The sequence below is a fragment of the Amblyomma mixtum genome, chromosome 1, assembly GCF_055824585.1.
Source record: "Amblyomma mixtum isolate Tamu chromosome 1, ASM5582458v1, whole genome shotgun sequence".
Lineage (NCBI taxonomy): Eukaryota > Metazoa > Arthropoda > Arachnida > Ixodida > Ixodidae > Amblyomma > Amblyomma mixtum.
The window spans coordinates 189,448,308-189,469,384 of NC_143012.1; the positions used below are offsets into that span (position 1 = coordinate 189,448,308).

At 45.4% G+C, this 21,077-nt stretch overlaps 1 pseudogene across 1 annotated transcript; it reads left to right on the forward strand.

Moving 5' to 3' along the window:
- Positions 1-545: 545 nt before the first annotated feature.
- LOC149370292 (clavesin-1-like) lies at positions 546-19,452 on the forward strand (annotated as a pseudogene). Its single transcript, XR_016289639.1, has 5 exons — positions 546-835; positions 6,505-6,744; positions 10,730-10,923; positions 17,844-17,954; positions 19,222-19,452. The product of XR_016289639.1 is annotated as a clavesin-1-like (transcript).
- Positions 19,453-21,077: the final 1,625 nt, after the last annotated feature.

Below are 21,077 nucleotides of genomic sequence, written 5' to 3' on the forward strand. Positions count from 1 at the left end.
ATGTATGTTTGCTCTGCTCCTGGTTATACTACTGCGCAAAGCATGATCCTGAATGACTGACTTCCTGCGCACGTTCTGGCAGCTGCCGGAGTCGACAGACAGCTGGCGTCCTTCAGAGCTTGCGAGTGCGTGCGGCCTAGGGACATTGAACGTCGGGCCCCGTGCAATGTTAACTGCGCTCCTCCTCTCTGGAGTACATGGAAATTTTAATCGAAAGCGGGAATCTGGCTTTGTTAGGTAGACTCCGCACATTTATAAAAACGGAATAGGTTCTGGATATTTGCGGGAATCCAAACAATAGAGGACATTGCTGAGTGTAAATAACAAGGTGTCACAACGACGTTCAGCTTGGAGACTCTAAATCAATTGCCCAAGCGCGCTGTTCGGTGTACACATGTGCTTCGTCGTTCTGATGTGATAGGTAACCAATGTTTAAAACTTTTCTGTTTTTGGCAAGTCTACAGTGCTTGTCAGGAGCTTGACAAGCGTTCTTTTTGCGGATTTCTACAGTGGCCTCCAGCGTGCGCATGTCGAGAGGCGCGACCAGGACTGCGCTTCGGATGTCACGTTCCTGAAGTTCCTGTAGAGCGGCTTGTATTCGCCGGCGAACTAGCCTAGAAAAAGCGGTTCACTACTCAAAGCTTTTCTGCTCACCTAATTGATTCACGGATAGCCACGATGTTGGGCGTGTACCGAAAAAAGTCAACCGAAGACACTTACGACACCTCTGAAGAAGCACTTCCTTTTCATCTACAACGCATTGCCGAAGACGACCTTGGCGAAACTCCTATTAGGAGAAAAGAGTCACTAGAAAATCTTGAGAAGCTTTTATCAGGTGAGTCGCAGAAAGTATCAGCAGTCATGAGGTTTAGTATTTTTCTTTTCCTCTCTCTTTCTTTCTCTACTCGCTACTCAAAAGATCTTCACGGTGAGCTGTTCTGAGAGCCTGTTCACTCTTGCGTGCAGTTAACAAGTCTGTTGCGCGCTGAAAAGCATAATGCCGCAAGTGATGAACGGCTGGAGTGAAAAAATAGCGCTACGTTCTGGTACGATACCACAAATCGAGGTAGAAGCTAGCCAGGACGCTCCTCCTTTTTTCGGAGACGGGGGGAGGGTGGTGCCTACCGACTGATAGCACTCCTTTGCAGAAATACTTGGAGAGTGGTCCGTCTTGTCCATGTTCGTTATTCGTTCATCGTGTCCCCTCTTGCGCCTTGTACCATCGAATCATGCGCAACAAGCCCAGTAGTCAATTATTCTCAAGTGCGCATCACGTGGTGTAAGGTCGCATGTGAAATAGCGCTACGGTGGCGATAAATTCTTGCGCATTTCGTGGTAAGACATAAATAGATCCTTCTGTCGCCGTGCGCTGGCACTGCCACGCATAACTCTTGCCTGTACACGTATTATTAATTGTCCCGGACCACCAAATACTGTCCAAAAGAGTAGACGCCCTTGATTCCAACAAGGAATCAAGGTAAGAACTTCTGAGCATAGCTATGCGTCGTTTGCCAGCTACTGGCTCAGAGCAGCGATGCTACAATGCGCTGTAGCGTGAGGCTCTATTATGAATGGTGCGGCAAAACAGCGCTGACGGACGGGACGGAAGAAGAGACAGACACATGTGCTTTGCCGTACCATTCAACATGAACCAACCAGACCTACTCAGCTCTCTCCTTAGGCTCTATTATAGCTACCTCTCCAGTGCTCAAATAAAGGGCGAATAAAAAAAAATTGAGAGGACACTTAAGCTACGCGTTAATGGCATGACTCGGTAGTGTAGTGGGTTAGACTTTCTATTCTGAGCAGTTTGACACATTTTAACGCATTTTTCAATTTTTTATTGTTTCAGTTGATTATTTGTTCAATTACACACTCTAAACTTTCTTAAGTAGCATTATCAAGAACTGGATTTTAATTCTGAGCATTCTGACTTCTTTCAACCCCTTTCTCATTTTTTTCATTTTTCAACTAAGTACAAGGATTTCATTAACTCGTCATCACCTATCACACTCCAAATAGCCATCAATCACTAGAGCTACAAGTTACTATGATATCACTTTTTTTTACGCAGCCCCGATTATTTCCCAAACGCGGTGCCGACGGCTATTCGACCGAACAAGCTGTATAGGCCATCGGGTAACATGCCTTTCACTCTCGTCACCTGTTCGGCCCAACGACAGGAACATTTCGAGTCGCTTGGTTGCGGGACCCGCCGAGCCTGGATTATTAAAGTGTATTTTTGTGCTTACTGTACATAAACAGAACCAGCCGTAAAGAGAAAAATTGTGAACATTGTGCGCGAAAATTTCAGTAGAGAAGCCTCTTCCATTGCTCTCTCATATTTCAAACCCAGTAAGAGCGGCAAAGTTTTCAGAAGGCTTCAGAGAACGTTCCATGATGGTCAAAGAGCAGTGAACACTAAACAAAGGCCTCACGTCCGAGAAATTTTTGTGTATAAGCAACAAATACTATGGAACGTTATTTCCAACCAGGGTGACGCAAAACAAAGAAAATTAACGACAGCTTCAACGCCAGCCTTTGGAACTGCTACAAACTTCATCAGTTGTTACATTGTTTCCTGAGGTTTAATTTTATTTCCTGGTTGCCATAGCTATATTGTAGCGCAGGATTTGAAGTTATATGTGCGTTTTAGGTGGGACCACATTAGAATCGGCACATCTTTAATCCATTCTTTCAAGCTGTGGCTTTTATTACTGAATACCTGGTGGATCTAATTCTGTTTCCGCAGATAGAATTAGCTACATATTCTATCATTATTAATAATTAACAAAGCACCCTCCACTTGACAGAATAATTATTACATTTTGTTATGGGGCGCAATAAACTAGTGAAACTTCAGTAAGTTCGTGTTATTGGGAAAAGGACATGCGCAATTTTGAAAATTTATTATTCATAGACCACAAGATCAGAGTGTCTCAGAAAGACAAAATGCCAAAAATTCAGCAAGTGTGCAGACTTACCTTGATGGGACAATTTTATAATGGTAACATAATGAATTACTCAACACTAGCCAGCTTTACAAACCAATACCAAACAGGACCCCCGCGTGACACAGGACACAGAGAATTCAGGCAAATGATACGAGCTATATTATAAACTATGGGCTTCAAATACTTCACCACATCTTACCAGCACCCTTGAACTCTTTAAAAACATTAGGCTTAAATATCCCTAGCATAACGCTCATACAAATCAAATCATTTTCACGTGCAAATTTTCAACCTTCGTTTTTTGTAGAAATTAGTCACTCCCATGATTTAAAACTCTGTATTAATTTCATTGGTATATGAGCATGTGTTTTAGAAAGGCATCCAGAAAAAATCAGTGTTACGCTTCAGACTCTACCTGTGGGTTAATTTCACTAATGTGTGTGGAGTTTTTAAAAGTTTTCATGTGGATAAAAAAGCATTCTCGTCATCGCGGCACAGATTGTGTGCGTTGCTTGTACAGGCGCCCACGATTTTGACACGAATGACAGAAAGAATGGGCTGAACTGCCGCCAGCGGCATTAAACGATAGTCATCGGGTGCGAGATAATGCGGTCCGCATGTGTACGGCGGCTGACGACAGCTGGTGCACAACTCGCTTTGACTGCTTTTTCAACATTGCCTGGCCGCCGCCTACACAGCGCGCTCGTTACGTAGGCGCTTCTCCGCGTTTTGATTGCAGATGCGCGTCCGGACACATACTGCATTTTTTTTAGCGGCAACACGAAATTGTGCACTAAGCTTCCTCAGCTCACGCGCCTCGATAGTTTCGCCAGAAGGCTGCTGATCAAACGAAAAGTTTCGAGCAGTACAGTGTGCTTCCAAGTGCATCCGTGTATGCCGAAACTTCCGACAGCGCTGCACACTGCTCATACTATTTATTTTGTTAGGTCGGCAGCCTTCGAACAAAATTAACAAGGCGCAGTAGTTGAGGCAGCTTAGCGCACAATTTAGGGTTCCAGAGAAAAGAAAACTTCAACGCGTTGCTCGGGCGTGCGAGGCAACATCCGTGAGCAACATGCGGAGAAACCATGCGAAACCACCCTGTAAAGAGTACGCTTTCGACGCGCCGGCCAGCAGAGGCGAAAAAAATGGTTGCAGTTTAGTTGAGGTAAGCCTAATTTAGCGGAATAGTCCCGACGACGTAGATCACTCCTCGCTCCGTCTATAGCGAGAACTGCGATGCGAATGGCGCGAGGTAGAAATGTAAAATTTCAAGAAATTTTGAATGGCATGAAAAAAAACGTTTTTTCCAGGGTTTATCTCATGAAAAATTGGATATTTTGCAAAACGCGACAAAAACAGATTTATTTTGTATAAGTGAATTGCGCAACAACTTAGACAGGGCACAGAAAGAACCACATACAACAGTTCACGAGCGCACTAGCCCGACGACACGCTCTTCTGAACAGATTTATTTGCAACAGCACAACGATCAATAATAATGCTCCGAAGTTCAGTCGAATATTCAGTTATAGATGTCATATTGTGATACGAACTTCTTTTTCTATTGCACCGAGAAGATAAATAATGATTTACACTTCAGGCCAATATGAAGATATAAATACCATATTCGTGGAACGAACTTCTCTTGCACCGAGAAAGGGAACATGAAAACTTATCTATGAGCCACTCCATATCGGACTCAGAGTCACTGTCGCTGGATGCGGCACTACGCGCAGCAGCATGGATTGAAGCTGTGTCCACAGCTAGGTTCGACTGCACATACACAAGCTTTCGAACGCGTTCCCCTGAAAGTCTGCTGCGAATCCTTGTATGGACGTTTCCAAATTGGGACTAGTTTCGTTCGCAGCTGGCGGATGATGGTGGTATCTGCAGCAGTCGGCAAGCCAGACGAGTTAGCGGCTTGTTGGTGCAAAGGCCTTGCCCCAAGTTAGATGAGGCCACGTGCTTCGCTGAATACCGCTGTCCTGGGCCGAATTCCTGCGGATATCTGTACTCTGCTACGTTGGAAATCAAGAAGATAGTCTTGTATTTGGCTAAAACCATTTACGCGCACAGCAGCCTATGTTATTTATGCCATGTATGTAGCGCTGTAGAATTTTCAGCCATTTTGTTCTACTTCAGCCGTGAGTTCAAGTATTAGTGTGTTTTTAAGTCAAGCCTGGATCTTATATGTGACCTGGCCTTCAACCCACGTACTCGCAGCACGAACGTTTTAAAAGCACTACCTGGCACCTGCGATGACGACTGCTCTCCAATCGTTCTACAATGCACGCTGTAATGGTTTTGAAAGCAAAAACAAAAACCTAAACTAAAAGCAAGCAATCATAAATTCTTGAAATCGCATTGTGAAATTTTCGACATTTCTTTACATTTTTTCTCGTCCGAAAAAAAAAAACGAAGAAACCGTTTTTTTTTTCTCGAAAATTGCAGTGCTGTTTTCAGGCCTTCACATCTCTACGCGGTGAGAGTGGCGCCGGCCCTTTTTACTAGCGTGGGGAAAGTCCCGTGGTCAGTCACGTGACCACACCTGCCAAGGTGGCGGCTGCTGTAGCCATGGCGACGGCGCGTGGTTGCAGCTGCGGCGAGTGACGTGGTTACGTCATGTGGCTGTCAAACCAAAGCTCCTCCACTTGGAGGTCAAATTGCGGCGCCGCTGACCTTTGCTTGGCTCTGCCAGTAAAGATTACGCTTTAAAAGCAGTCAGAGCGGTCTGCGCACCAGTTATCGTCAGCCGCCGTAAACATACCGACAGCATTATCACGCATCCGAGGACTATCGCTTCGCGGCGCTGGCGACAGGCCAAGGCACGCTTTCTGTCATTCGTTTTAAGTCTGTGGGCACCTGCACAGGAGTTTCAGGCTCGTCAAGCTGCCCCAAGAATCCATTTCCCTCGGCCTCGTCGATAAGAATATATGTAAAAATTCAGTTGAATTGAAACTGAAATAGCCTGAAACACTAAAACAACAATTCGTTTAAGTGAGGACACAGTTGCCCGAACGCGACAACATGGTCCCCAAGTTGTTGAAGGTGCCACAAGGTGCCTCTTCGCTGAGCAGACTATTTTCGCGCATAATTTGAGCATGTTGCCAAGAGCCGGCGCCTTGATAACAAAGCGGTAACTCTCGCCTGGTGTTCTCAAGGAACTTTGCTGCTTCATCCATTGACGGCTGGCTCGTACATCACCGTGCCACACGCATGCCATTGCTCGCATTCTTGAGCCCGGATTCCGAAAAAAGAAACAAAGACGCTTATGCATTGTATGGCGTGGCGACGCTGATCGGTGGCCTACTAATCGGTCTCCAAGAAAGAAGAGGCGAGCGAAACTATAGCAACTAGATAGTTCATATAGTTTTTTTTTTCTGCCAGTGAAGTTTTAGTCCTCGGTTAATGAGGACACTGCTATCACAGGATTGGTTTGAAGGCCCGTTGGGGCACGATCTCTGGCCGCTGGCAATTGTTGCGTTTCGCGTGTTCTGTCCTCGCCTGTATATATTATGCTGATGTTGTGAATTAACATTACACGCAGAGGAGCCCCATCTGGATTCAAGGAAGGACACCGAATTCCTTCTTCGTTTCCTGAGAGTGAGGAAGTTCAACGTAGAGGCCGCCTTGCAGACCATCAGAAACTACTACTACAACCGTTGCACCTGCAGTTCGGTGTATCGTGAGTTTTTACCGTCTAAGGTGACACCGAATGCAAGGAAATTGGCCATGGTGATGTCGGGAAAGGACGTACATGGGCGTCCAATCTTGTTCATCAACTTAGGCAAGTGGTTCCTGCTCACACTTCGTGGGGTGAACTGCGCGGGCGGGTGACCTAAATTTACTGCGTATCAAAACGTACTTAATTAAGGGCGCCTCACATGGATACTGCTTTGACGTGCAGCTGCAGCGGCCGAGGGCCGTAGCCAAGCGCCGTACTCGCTTTGTCACATGCGCCGCTACATCTCTATTTGCCGTTGCTTACGTTGAAGACATGACAGGTATTCGGGGGAAATTATTTTCTGGACACGTGGCGCTGCCTGTACAAATGCGAAAATAAAATTGCAGAAGGGGAAGGTAAAATAAGCAGAAGCAAAAATTGTTTCAAGAATTGCTGCGTGCCAGTCGCTAACGCCACTGTCAGGAGCCCAGTATGATTGCGAGCTCTTAATGCGCCCGCCACTGTTGGACCGCGCATCATCTTCAGACAGTGAACCCGTAAAGGTTGCACTATGAATTTACGTGGCAAATCTATGCCAGTCAGCCACCGCGGTGGCTCAGTGGTTATGGTGCTCGGCTGCTGACCGAAAAGACGCGGGTTCGATCCCTACCGCGGCGGTTGAATTTCTTTGGAGGAAAAATTCTAGAGGCCCGTGTACTGTGCGATGTCAGTGCACGTTAAAGAACACCAGGTGGTCGAAATTTCCGGAGCCCTCCACTACGGCGTCTCTCATAGCCTTAGTCGCTTTGGGACGTTAAACCCCATAAACCAACCAACCAACCATACCAGTCACATCGATCCTTCAGCGAGTGACATGGTGAATATGTTTCGGGCCATGTGACTCTTGTATCACCTTATTTCTTCCTCACTGTTGCTTAATTCCTGCGAAGATTTCACAGGATACAATTTCTGAGGATGATTTCCGTGGCTTACAGATAAATTGTACACGTGCGTGCTTGGCATGCCCTGCGAGCATGGGCGAGAGGTATGCAGGTAGGCGTGGGACATCCGAGCTCTGGATTTAGCGCCGACCAGACGCGGGCTTATGCTGCGTAAAGATACTTCCGTGCTAAAAGGAACTCTGAGCAGCAATAGAATGTGGTCTGCACCGATAGAGTACCGCGTTCCAAACCCAATGATGCCACTCTCCCCACAAAAAAAAAATTATCTGCCTCTCCCGTAACCGAGAGTAGAGTAAGCATGAAATGTTTACGGGCCTAATGTCATCTCGGTGGACACCCGAACCGCACCGTACAGGAAGGGAGGAACGCCACCACCCGTTCAGCGCGATGCCTTGCCATTTGAACGCAAGGTTTTTTGAGGAAAGGAAAAGTGGAGTAATTCTCTGCCATCTCGGTGGACACCCGAACCGCACCGTAAAGGAAGAGAGGAACGCCACCACCCGTTCGGCGCGATGCCTTGCCCTTTGAACGCAGCGCTTCTCCCCCGGGCCCCTGTCCGCCTGCGCGGCTTTGCTTCGATGCGCGAAGCCCCTAAGAGATCACGTACGACAACCAAGTGTATAGTGGCATTTATGTGCTTTTTCCACGCGTTATTAGAAATCGGAAATTATAATTCCATGCATTATCAAACGCACAGCGACTGATATCTTGATAAACATTGAGAAGGCACTGGCAGTAGTTATTTTTTGTGACTCCTTTGGAGACCAACCGGCGCTTGCATGCCGGTCGCGTAGGAGGGCTTACAGAGTCTCGTTAATTCTCGTTAAGTCTCGTACGGTGCCCGGATGTTCTCGTTTCAGAGCCCGGATGACTGGAATTCAGTGCCCGGATGACTGGATTTCAATGCCCGGATGAGTGGATTTCAATGCCCGGATGAGTGGATCTCGTTCTCGGCGTGACGTCACCACACTGCCGACAACGGGGGCTAAAAGCATTTCATGCTTAATATGTGCTTGAAAAGACAAAAAGAAACGAAACAGAACTGTTTCTATCATCGGCCGATTTTCCAAATGAAATGAATGCGTCGAAACCGAATTTCTGCGCCGCCTTCTCACCGCCGCTACAACTGCGCGCTTCGCCTCCTCGCCCACCGTTTGACCTTTCGTTGCAGCCGCGTGTTGCCCGCGTCGCAGCCGGCAACCCTCCTCTCCGAATTCCTGCGGGCAGTTTTAACCGCGCCGACTATCGTTTCTTCCTCCGCCTCCGTACAGTTAGTGTGTGGACGGCCGTCAAACCAAGCATAACTGAAGCTTTTCGCTGAATATCCAGGCTTAACCAGAGCTAAGCCACTGCCTATTTTTTTTTCTGAGAACCATTATTTGGTTGAGTTGAACTTAGTTACTCTATGAACTATGGCTGCGACCTCAAAACGCTGGCAAGTTGCGAGTATGTGCCGCCTGGCGACACTCAAAATTTGGATGCGACGAGCCAGCACCACCTAAAAGAACTTGAGATATTTCAGACAAAAGCAGCAAGGCTGTCCAGCACCCAAACTGCTAAGGCCTCTCACCGCCAACGTGATGTGAAGAAAGTGAGATATGCACCCCATTCCATTACTGGGCACGTGCCCTTTCTGACTAGCACACGTGGGCATGCTCGAGCCGGCTGGTTCCTCGTCATAACCCCTACCCACGACCGCGGGGGTTGGAGAGAGTGGCCCGTCTGTGCTTGCACACAAATATCCGCCAACAAACACTTTGTCTCAGAATTCATCCTTCCACCGGCACGCGGACGTGGGTCGGTTCTGTTCGCCCAGCAATCTTCAGTCTCTGGCTTCCAGTAACCCCGGGAGCTGGAGCGGGCAGTCCACAAGCTTAGCCGCTGGATCAGTGGCTGGAGGGACAGCTGGCACATTCACCCCGCAGTAATAGCAGACAGGCGATTTCCCTCAAGGGTATGCTCAAGGGAAAACAGCCACAAAGGGATACCTTTATCGCGTGCCGTAGTAGTTTGGGTGCTGGACAACCATTTCTACAGCATTGCCATCCCGTCTTTAAATTATTTTATGTAGCGTCCTATTCTACAGTAATTGAACCGGGGAATCAAATTGTGGGGTAACACCAGGAAGACGCGTTTGAAGGAACGCCTAACGTTTTTAGCATATAAACAGTACAAGCGGCTTAAGATATCGATGCGAAGTCCTTTCTAACGTGCTGGGGATGATTGTTTCAAATTTAACCGCCTTTTTTACCATCAAGTTAGCTATGAGTTAATTTCTGTTTTGTGAAGACTGCAAATGAATGTACAAATTCTTGTACGGCTAGACTTCTCCGCCAGTGTGTGTGTGTTTTTCTTCATCTTTCCGTGTCCTGTCTTAGCCATCGGTTGCAGCTCCAGCATTGCCAATACCCATCCTTACTGATATTCTGCTAGTCACCCTCTTTTTCTTAGCTTACGGCTCTGGTTATTCTTCGTTTTCGATGTCGTGTTTTGCATAGGATGCCCACAAGACACCGTGGTGACTAAGTGGCTGCTGGCAACAAATCTGCGAAATCAATACTTGCGCCAGTGGCCGCACTTCCATGGGAGCGATGTGCAAAGACGCCTATATACTGACGTTTCCTTGCACGTTAATGATGCCCACGCGCTAGAAACTAATCCGTAGACGTCAACTACACCGCACATCATTACACAAAGTGTTCCTTTGGAAGACGAAGATCCATACAACAATCGAATCAGTGGAGCTCAGTGGCAACGAATGGAAGAATGGAAGTTAAATGACCCTGAGATAGGGAGCTCTCTCAAGGTACATTGGACACATGGCGCATTGGTATTCTCATTATCATGGAGGGTTTGATAGATGCTGCTGTCGCGAGAAAGGCGCGATACTACTAAGGTCCCCTCAGCTTAGATGTAAATCGTAAAGTGTATTATCATGTTGAGCGGAAAATGAATTTCGCAGATGTCTTTTGCTAACTACATTAGCTTAGTACGGTATGCGATGAAAGGCGCGGCGGAGGTATGTCCATCGCACCCTCGAATGATTTATTTGTTCTTGCATCATTCAAGTGAGCACGCCATGAAAGCCAGCTGGTCAAAAGAAACAATAAACATTGACGCTGCTCCTCATTCTTTATCCCTTTCAGGTTCTTGGTCGGCGAAACAGACTTCGCACGCCCTATTTCACAAGGCCTGCCTGATGTGCCTGGAACACATTACGTCAAACCCAGCAGCCCAGACTATGGGTATTGTCCTGCTAATGGACTGCAACAAGTTCGCGGTAGAAAACGCACTTGCTTTGAAACCAGGAGTAATTAAAGCAGGGCTGGAGTACGTCCAGGTAAGATATACCGTGAACGCCGTTTAAAATCCAACGCAGTAACGCAGTAGGTGCTCAGAGAGCTCAAAACAGTGAATTCAAGCTAAGAATACAAAGTATAATTCACAAGCCCCATTGCATTTTGTCTGGCAGAATAGTGAAGTAGTTGGAAATCTATGAGCTTAGTCAAGCCCAAATTCACTCTCACGAACATCCATACGAAACCAAAAATGTGCTTTCTTGAAAAACTTTTCGTTCATCATTCATTTGGTTAGTTGTTTATTTATTTATATTGTGTTCCTTCATGGCCAACGGCATGAAAGAGGAAAGTGGTTGCAAATGTAAAAAGTAAAACACACAAAAAAAAACAAAACCTGATTGGGGCTCTCTTATTGAACAATTTCGGGTGTGTCGGCTTTTACCGTGTTAGCCGAAGCTTTTACGGAAAGCTGCTAGTCTTTGGTGGTTACTGTCAGAGCATGTAGGTGATATAAGTCTGCCGTTGTACGTGACAAAAACGACTGTAAAAATGTGACAGTTCTGCATTATGGGTTACCCACTATGTAGGCGTGGTATAAACGCGATAAGAGGTGATACGGAAGAGGGACGAATTCACCTCGCAAATTTCGACGATAAAATATCTCCCGGAAGAGAACAATGCGACATATATTGCCACACGAACATATTGATATCAGGTCAAGGTTGACCTCCTTGGATACACGAATGATAGCGGTTTAAATATAATAAGAAAGAGTGAAATAGACTGGATTTTGTCGCACCATTTACAAGTATTGATTTCTGGCTGAGGGTCCCAGATGCTGCGTATTTTGGCTTGCAACTCTTGAACTATTCTACAAGAACAGTTTTTAGGATGAAAGGACATGAGAGAAATTACAGTGGATGTGCCACGGGAAAAAATTTGCATTATTAATGATTTACGCGATAGTTACAAAGGAAATTAAAGTTCGTGTGTTGTGTACATGAAGGTTGTTTTACGAAAAGGGGAGACTTAAGGGACGTGATATACAATTAAGTTTTGGACACGAGCAGGAATGCACGCTTGTTGATGGTAAGATCTGTTGGCTGTATTTCGAACCACAAACAAATGGCAATGAGATCTAATCGAAGATAGGTAACGAATCACTGCTTTTTATTTCCCTTAAAACGACACAATTAGCAGAAACTAATTAGGTAGTAGAGGAGAAACGAGAAGGCAAATTTTCGCTCCTCCCTGGATTCCTCATCCTAGTTGTCGGCGTCGGCGCGGACGGCATAAACCACCCCTTGACAACCGTGGCAGGTAGCAGCAGAGAGACATGCCACCTTTCACGGCGAGAGCGCAGGAATGGACAAGGGGAAGATGGCTTCCAAGGGAAGATCTCGAAGGGTGGCTGTTATATGAGCACAATGCCTTTTTGTCCCTGGCATAGAGTAGGCTCCAACTGTACATATATAGAAACCTCTCTCTGAAATTCTGTACCTTAGCATACCGGAAAACTAAAATAAGTGAAGAGCTGCGCTTCAATTTCGCATTATCGGCTACCATAATCGGGTGTGAATTTTAATAGAAATTCGAAAACGAAGTCAAAGAACAGAACCTTTGGGAACGCTGGGATACAAATGGTTTCAGCGAAAATTGAGATTGTTACCGGAAATGTACTGTGAACGTATTCTAAGAAAAAGGTCATCCAGCTATGTTGTTCTGGATTCATGTTCATGATACGCAGTTTTTGAAGTAACAGTTTATGACACACTTTACGGAAAGCTTTGAGATAACTCAGAAGCATACAACCTGCTTAGAACGGGATTATAAATATTCGCGTTTATCTTGTGTGGGGAGAACCCAGGTCGAGTTACACATAAAAACCTTGTTTGTTTGCTTGATCATTTTATTTTGACAGAACTGGTTACAATACAAGACCGAGTAACACACATTGGCATAAAGCACTGCCAAGGTAGACGAGGCAAAAGGCGTTTAATGCACGCCTGACGAGGTCTCGTCTCCGGAATATTGCATCAGGATAGACAAGTGGCCGGTCGCGCCAAGGACAAGAAAGAATAAGGAGGCAGCTAAACTGTGCAGTTACAAAACAAACAGAAACATGCGGTACAAGACGTCATTATTAGAAACATCAATCACTGAGCAGGTAGAATACAATGCAAAGGCAGAACTCAAGTTACAATACAATACTATATAAAAAACAATTAAGAAAAAACAAATCAAACAAATCAAAACAGCATACATCAGAACAGGGTAGTTATGTTTTATCTAGTAAAAAAGTTTTAACTTGTCTCTTAAAACTATTTACTGAGTTGGAGTTGCAGACTATTTGAACAATTTCCTGAAACATGTTTAAAAGGGCAGGGATTTGAAAGTTAACCGACTGCTTCCCGTAAGATGTTCTGATCAGGTTTGAAGTAAACAATACATTTCTCAACTCGTAGCCACAGTGAGCGCGTTCATATGTTGCGAAAAAGCCTGGTTGATCACGTTTGATTTCGTTGTATACTCTGAGTGCTAGTTCTTGGCGAAATACGTTAGTAAATGTAAGAATCTTGTTTTCATAAAAAAACTTTGAGTATGTGCACGTGCTGATAAGGTTTCAATAAATCGAATCGCTTTCGTCTGCATGATATGAAGCCGTTCAAGATTGCCATTTGAAGTTGTGCCCCATACCAATACGCAGCAGTGTAGTCGTGAGTAGATCATTGCATAGTACAACTGTCACTTCAACTACGTGGTTAATATGTACCTGAATTTGTTTAGGATACCTAAGAGGAGATAACCTCATTTGAAAACATTCTGTGAGCTTTAGAAAACGAATATTACTTTTTACAACACAAAAAAGTTAAGGGAACACTTAAGCTCCGCCTTTAAGTGTATGAAGCGAGAGCGTTAATGGCACCCTTCATGCGCACTCACGTTCTTTGCTCGTATTCTCAAATTTAACGCGATTATCACAACACCGTTTCCACACTCTTCGTTTTGAACTCTTCCCCACTTTAGTTTACGTACGTAATCTTGCTTCCATATACATGCACTGATTACTACTCACTGCACTGCACGCACAATCACATGGTCAGAAAGAAGCCCTCCACTCGGAAGCATATTCCGCGCTCAACAAACTTCCTATTGCTCGCGCGCCACCTATTGCGGCCGCGTCGTACATCAGATCGCGGAGGTTTCCTGATAGTCGCCACGTGCCAACGTCGCTTTGCCACATGATGCAAAGTGGATAAGAATTGGGTTTTTCGACGCGACGCCGACACCGCCTTTTCATTTCATTGCTACATAGTCACTATGAGTGCCATTAAGCGAAAATGTGAGCGTGTGCACATGCTTGGCCACCTTGTGATGCCTGCGGTGCCTGGGAGGGTTGAGCACAAGAATTGCTCTCGGACAAGAGGCTGGAAGGAAAATGAGCACTTGCGGAGGCGGGTGAGGCAGGAACAGTGCACCTCCAAGTGTGCGGCGAGTGGGAGAGAGGGAAAGTGGCGCCGAATGTGCGCGTGCGTTCGCGTACCACGTCAACAGAACGATTAGCGAGACATAAAACCTTCTAACTAGACCACACCTTGGTAGTGATGATATGGTGCAGTGCGTAGCGAAAGATTGAAGGGCACAGGAAGTTTGAGCTGAGTGCTTCTTTAACAGCAGACGGGATCTTCATGCAAAATATAGGAGTTCTGAGAGTTGTACACATCGCTTATAATTGCGTCATCTTCTTATTTGATGACCTGCAGATCTTTTATTCACGATTTCTTGCATCAGTAGAAAGATGCGGCATAACCAGTTCTCCCAAGTGTTCTTCACCGCTGATATCTAATCGCAGAAAGCTGATTTCGAGTAGTCCAACGCGCCTCATTTGAAGACCGCTTGGCTGATCTTGTACTTTTGCTTCTTAGAATTTGGTAGGCTTCTTATGCTCGCATTGGACCAAGGAGCGTCCGGCTTGTTAGTCATATCGTAGATTGGAATACACATGTTTGTTAGGAGAGCAGTCGTGCGTGAGAACAGAGCCAAATTAGTCTCTACTGCGCGGCTTTAAACGTCTAGCAGCGATATGTCGAAAACGCAGTTCCCTCGTAATAGTGCCAGTCTGTGGGTTCTTGTAATTGCGCATTCTTACTCACTCTTTTCGGGCACAATTCAGTTGTCAGAGATTTAAGTGCAGGCTACTGAGTGATCGCGCAGTCGGCGGCGGCGACTGATCCAGGAATTAGTCATGCTCTCAAGCGACTCCGAAGCCAGCTCTGTCAGAAACATACTGTGCTGCTCTCGTGGACTCCGGGCCAAGATATTAGAAAGAAGAAAAGATTAAAAAATATCTAAAATTGCACACTTAGCAGGAAATTCCGCTCCATTGCAGGAGAGACGTTGCGGCACTTTATCCTACGAATAATAAAATACCAAACAAATAGTGGTGGACCTTTTTGACAGTGAGAAGAATCAAATTTCAGTACATCATAAAAGTCAATAACAAAGTTCTATATGAGCACAGGGGCGCTGGAAACACACCAACAACAACATTCATCTGTTTTAAACGACGTATATCCAAGTAAGCTATAAAGGAGCATTAATATGCATGCAGAGCAGAGCGAGAATTTTCCAGATTAGTATGAAAATATAGCCTCGTGGTCACCCAATGCGATCGCAGCAGTGGACAGAGAAGTTATCACCGAGAGGAGGAATTTTGTGGCAAGGATTACCTGAGGGCACCCAGAGTTCGACGTTCGGGCGGAAAATATTTCGGGAAGTTAGCTTGTAGATTCTTCGCGACCCAGAATTAAATTTAACTGAGTTTATTTTCCCAGTGTCATTTGGAGAGGGCGGAGGATAAAAGCTGCGAGAGCAGCTTGACGAGTCTATCGGCCCCTACAGTGCGTGGCGGCAGACTCCAATGCAGAAAAATGAGTACTAATACAAAGACGGAGATAAGTTAGTCGCCACTGCAGTGTGGGGCAGGTAAAAATAAACTTGAAGAGACATATCTACACCCAAGCAAACAAAATCAGTGGTAGAGCAATTCCAGCTAACTAGAGGAGGTGGATCACTTTTAAAAGTTATTTGTGCAAAATTTCAGACATGATCACATATACAGCATTGAGCGTGTTCAAAGTGGGTGGGAATGTGTTTTAAATACTTTGTGTACCATATGTAGTAGGACATGTTTAAACATAAGAGTACAGAGGGTGTCTGCTGTGAAAGTGCCCAGTGTTAGTACGAAGGACTCTTCAGTGGCGGAGGTTTTTGTTATCCTTAATTAGGTCATCTCAGTATCCGTCGAGCAGTCTTGAGTGGCAAAGGTTGATATTTTTACCATATTACACTACTTGACCATAGTACTACATAACTATACTAAAGTATGGCAGAAACACTTGAGATTCATATCATGTTGCCTACGCGGCATCGATCCATTAATGCATAACCGAAATTTTTAGTTCGTGCCCTGAAACTAAAATAGGAGGCCCTTTAAGCCCTAAATCCCGATGCACCGTGCATTCAATACAGTATGGTTTTATGTTTTTTTTTGTGTGTGATTTTTGGAATGCGAAAGAGTGCAGTAATATAAAGTGCCAGGGCTATTTAGATTCGGTCATTGGGTGTGTAAAAGAAACAGGTTGCTGTTCTGTGAAAGCACGCCATTTGACGAAACGGTACTGTCCGTACTTCGGTCACGGACCCATATTTGAATCGGAGCAATTTTCTTACCTACTATACGCTTCTTTCCTTGATCTCCCCCCCCCCCCCCCAGAAAATCTAGTTAGCAAGACGTTAAGCTGGATTTATAAACTTGACAAAGACGTGCAAACATTCTTCCAATCTTGCGCGGTTAGTTGCCTGCTATTTTGCAATTCATTTCTTTCTTTTCTACATTTCATCAAAGGCGTTTCTGCTACTGCCTTTTCATGCAGACACGCTTGAAAAGCCTTTGGTCTCGTAAGTCTGAAGTCCTGAGAAGCGAAATCAGGAGCTGTTTCTCCGTAATAAGCGAAGTGACCGAGTGCTTTTTGCAGGAATATTTCTCACGTACAGGAGGAGCGGCGAAATAAGACAGAAATGACGCGTGCTCTAATAGCGATTCGTCGTTACAATGAACGCTGTCGACTACGCAAGAAAACATCCACAGAAAGTAATTCACAGCTGTCAAGAACCGAAGTAGAAATTCGCGTGCTAATGAATGGAAAGGTTTAAGAAAAATAAAATATTAAAAAATTAGTTTCAACAGCAACGAAAATCGCTACATCTTTAGGAATATTGTGCCTTAAAAAGATTTAAAAGCCTGCAAGTTATCCAACGAGAATTTTCAGAAAATTTCAGAGATGTACAGGCGCGGCCATAAGTAAACAGAGCAGGCTATTGCGTTCGAAGTGCAATCACGCTTTCTCCATTGGTAATGAAGAAGCATTGTTTGTCTACAAGAAAGCCCACCAACCTCCTCTACCAGCATGCGCGTACCACTGCTGGAAATTTCAATTAGGTGACGCGTTAAAAATATTCGAAGACAGTTGCGTGCTCCGTTTACTTTTGTCCGCGCCTGTACGTATGCTTACTGGACAATAATTTCATCAGGGAAAAGCACAACAACTTTTCCCACAGCACTACCAGCAGTTTTAAGTGGTGCACACAGCTGTATGCTGTGCATGCAGAAATCGCTGAGAAGCATTGCCTAGCCCTCCTGTGCCTTTGTGGGCTTGCTTGGCAAAACTGTTGCAAATCAAATGCGAGTTTATGTATTTTTCTCGCTAAGACGGGAACAAATTCGACAGATGGCGGCATGAGCTGCGGTATTCATTTTGCAGAATGTTTTGTACATGCTAGCTCACGCATGAAGACCACGCGTTATATTAAACTATAAAATATACATCTGATCCTGTTGCCTCAACCGTGTCCCTGTCTCGTGTTTTTTTTTCCCCACTCCCTTGGTGAAATTCATCAGGACTGCATGCCGTCCAGGATAAAGGCATTCCATGTGGTACATCAGGCGCACGGTTTCGACATATTATACGCCATCATGAAGCCTTTCTTGAAGACAAAGTTGGCCAGACGGGTGAGTGGGAATGGGCGCATTGAACTTCATAGCGAGGTGTCGATAACCAAAACGCGATAACCAACAAGGCTTTTGTGTAGCATGCAATCACTCATCCAGCAGTATTCCATTTTTAACATAACTCTGTCGGAGGCGCAGCTTCATTTGGATACCAAACGAGTTGAAACTCACACCGTAATCCAAACGTAGGGTTTCCGTGTTTCAACATTCTATATCTTAACGAAGACTCAAGTTCAACTTCTCGCTCTCCCGGTGATAATCTTATGTCCACTATGGGTTTTCGCACCTATGCCACGTAGCTGTAATAATGGAAGTCACGTAGTGCGAAAATATTTCTCACTAATACGAGGGTGCAAAGGTCACGTCACTACCCACGCGCTAAGCGTCTAGAATTCGATGTAAAGTATGCGGGAGTGTAGGCAGGAGCAGGAAGTCCTGCCACTGCCCAGTATGGATGGATCGTTTATTTAATGCTGCTAGGTATTGTGCAGACATGATCGATTCCTTGACTTGAGTTTATTCCAGTGAAAAACGGACGGAGATGTACTCGCGTGACGCGGAAATCGATTGCTCTCGGAGCCAAGCCCAACGCTCCTGCTTGCTGGCTTCTCCGGCTAAGCGATGCGTCTCAAAACTCTGAGCCCCTTGCAAAGGTTGAAAGCAAATTTGCTCACTGGAGTCATCAGTGCTCTAACCGGGGGTGATACAGAAGGGGCAGAGTGACTTCGGATTAAGTCTGTAATCTTCTATTAACGGTGTACGTCGTAATGGTTTCGGCCTACAGTTTCGAATCAGTGGCACGGCAAGAAGAGGCTACTGATAAATATGAGGAGGCAAATGCTCTAACTATTCCCCTGTAAATGTTTCACCTCATATTGATATATTAATGAACAGTGTACTAGCTATCCTCACGTGCGGGGTCAAACTAGAACCACTGCACAAGCGACATGCGCAGGCCTGTGCTTGCTCCTCTTATGCAAAACATTCTCGATGATAGCAATAGATGAAGTTAATGAACTGGTAGCACATGGTTATTTTGTTTTAATAGTAAATACAGCTTTGTTGCATTTGCAGAATCAACGTTTTGCTTGATTTACGATTCATAAACATGTTGTAGAGGAACTCTAGTTCCACGGACTTCTTACCTCGTATTCGATACTTGAAGTAGAGTATTTGACACGCATTTGCTCCTCTTTCTCCTTTCACTCTCGTATAATGAGAGTGATTGTTGCCAAAAGCCTTCTGCTAATGCGTTTTTCTCTTGAAGTTTCAATTCCATGGATAGAATTTCGAATCACTTCACAAGGAAATTTCTCCGGAGAATCTACCGCCAGATCTGGGAGGCCAGGCTCCACCGCTTGATTACGGCGGCTTCTGGAATGAACTGGACAAGCTAGAAAATCGCTTCGCAGCTGAAAACCACTACGGCTACTCCAACAAGTACCTCGGAGACTTCGCCACGAAAGAGGAGATAGAGAAAGATCTGGAATTTTTGTGAGAGAGAAAAAAAGAAAGAAATGAAGCCCGAGGTGTAAGTGAGATTGCGAAGTCTCCAGGTATACCTAGCGCACGCGCCACATAAGTATGGGGAAATATTCATGGCAAAAAGAGCTAATTTTCTCTCTGTTATTTAAGCAAATTTTCTCAGTGCGCTTCCCAAAAAAGGGTTTGTCGGGGCTGGTTTCATCAAAATAAAAATTTAATTGACAATCTCAATGCTTTTTTTCTTGCTGGCGTTAATGTCTGAATAGAGATGTAAATGGACGCAGAAGGTGCCTTCCGCAAATTGATCAACATCCACAGAAACTTATAATATAGTCCTAAATGATAAGGATTTGTCAGTGGCGCCTAGGTCAGATCGTTATGTATATTTTCGCTGCTGTCGCTCCCGAGCAGTTGATAGAAGACACTACGCACAAAAAAAAAATTGCGGCATGATCAGATGGACCCTCTCGGTACCTAACAACTGGTTTATTGCAGATACGCCTCCTACCTCCAACGACACAGGGCATGCGTGCCAACCATAGAAAGCAAAAAAAAAAACGTTATCATTTCGTCAACCCGAAAAATTCCAACTCCTTGCGGTACAAGTAGATGGACGCATCGCTAACACACTTATCAGGCAGTAACCTCGCGATTTCCGAGGCTTCAAGAATTTCACCTTCTGTCTTTTCCTTCGCGAAATCAATAGCCTTAGTCCGTCTGAAAAGCGGAGTGGATCTTGTTTATCATGCTTGCAGGACTTGAAAAGCTTAGGTACACGCTGCCCACGTGTATCGCCTAAGGAATTCGCATGATCTAATAATCTGGTGTCACTGCAGCTGCCCGTTTTCCCGACATACGCCTTACCACAGCTGAGTTGAATCTCATAGATTACTTTCGATGTGCACGGTGCAAACTCGTTCCTGCTGTTAGTGCCTCGCCCAACCTTCTTTTATTTATCTTTTCTTGCTAAATTTCAAAAACGCGACAGCTTCCAAGGCGCAGAAAAAAGGAACGCTGCCTTGAATTTACCGGCGACCCTGTTCAGGTCGTGCGAGACCCTGTTAACAGACAGTATAACTTCACACTTTCGTCTCTCTTGTGCATCCGCCCCCCGAGGCTTTGAGTTGGGGAGTAAGGAGTTCAACAGCGAGTCAGCGACTGCCTGAAATAGGGCAAGCATTCTTGCTCGGTTACTGTATAATTGCGCTCCGGCTTGCTGAGCGAGCGACTAGCATAGGCAACAACGTGCTCTTTGTTATCGCATCGCTGGAAGAGAACAGCGCCGAGGCCAACACTGGTGGCGTCGGTATGAATCTCTGTGGGAGCGGAGGGATCAAAGTGGCGAAGTAGAGGGTGTGGACGTGAGACGGAATTTTAGTTGGCGGAAGGCGGAGTCGCACTCAGGTGTGCACTCGGTGTCCATCTTTCTCAAGTAGACCTGTCAGGAGGTAAGCTACTCTGCAAAGCGATGAATAAAGCGCTGAAAGTAACAGCACAGGCCCAAGAAACTCCTCAGCTTTTTGACAGACTTTGGTGGCTTGAACGACTCGACAGCTGCAGTCTTGGCTGGATCAGGTCTGCCGCTGTCTTCATCAACGAGGTGTCCAAGCACTAAAGCTTGACGCGCTCCAAAGTGGC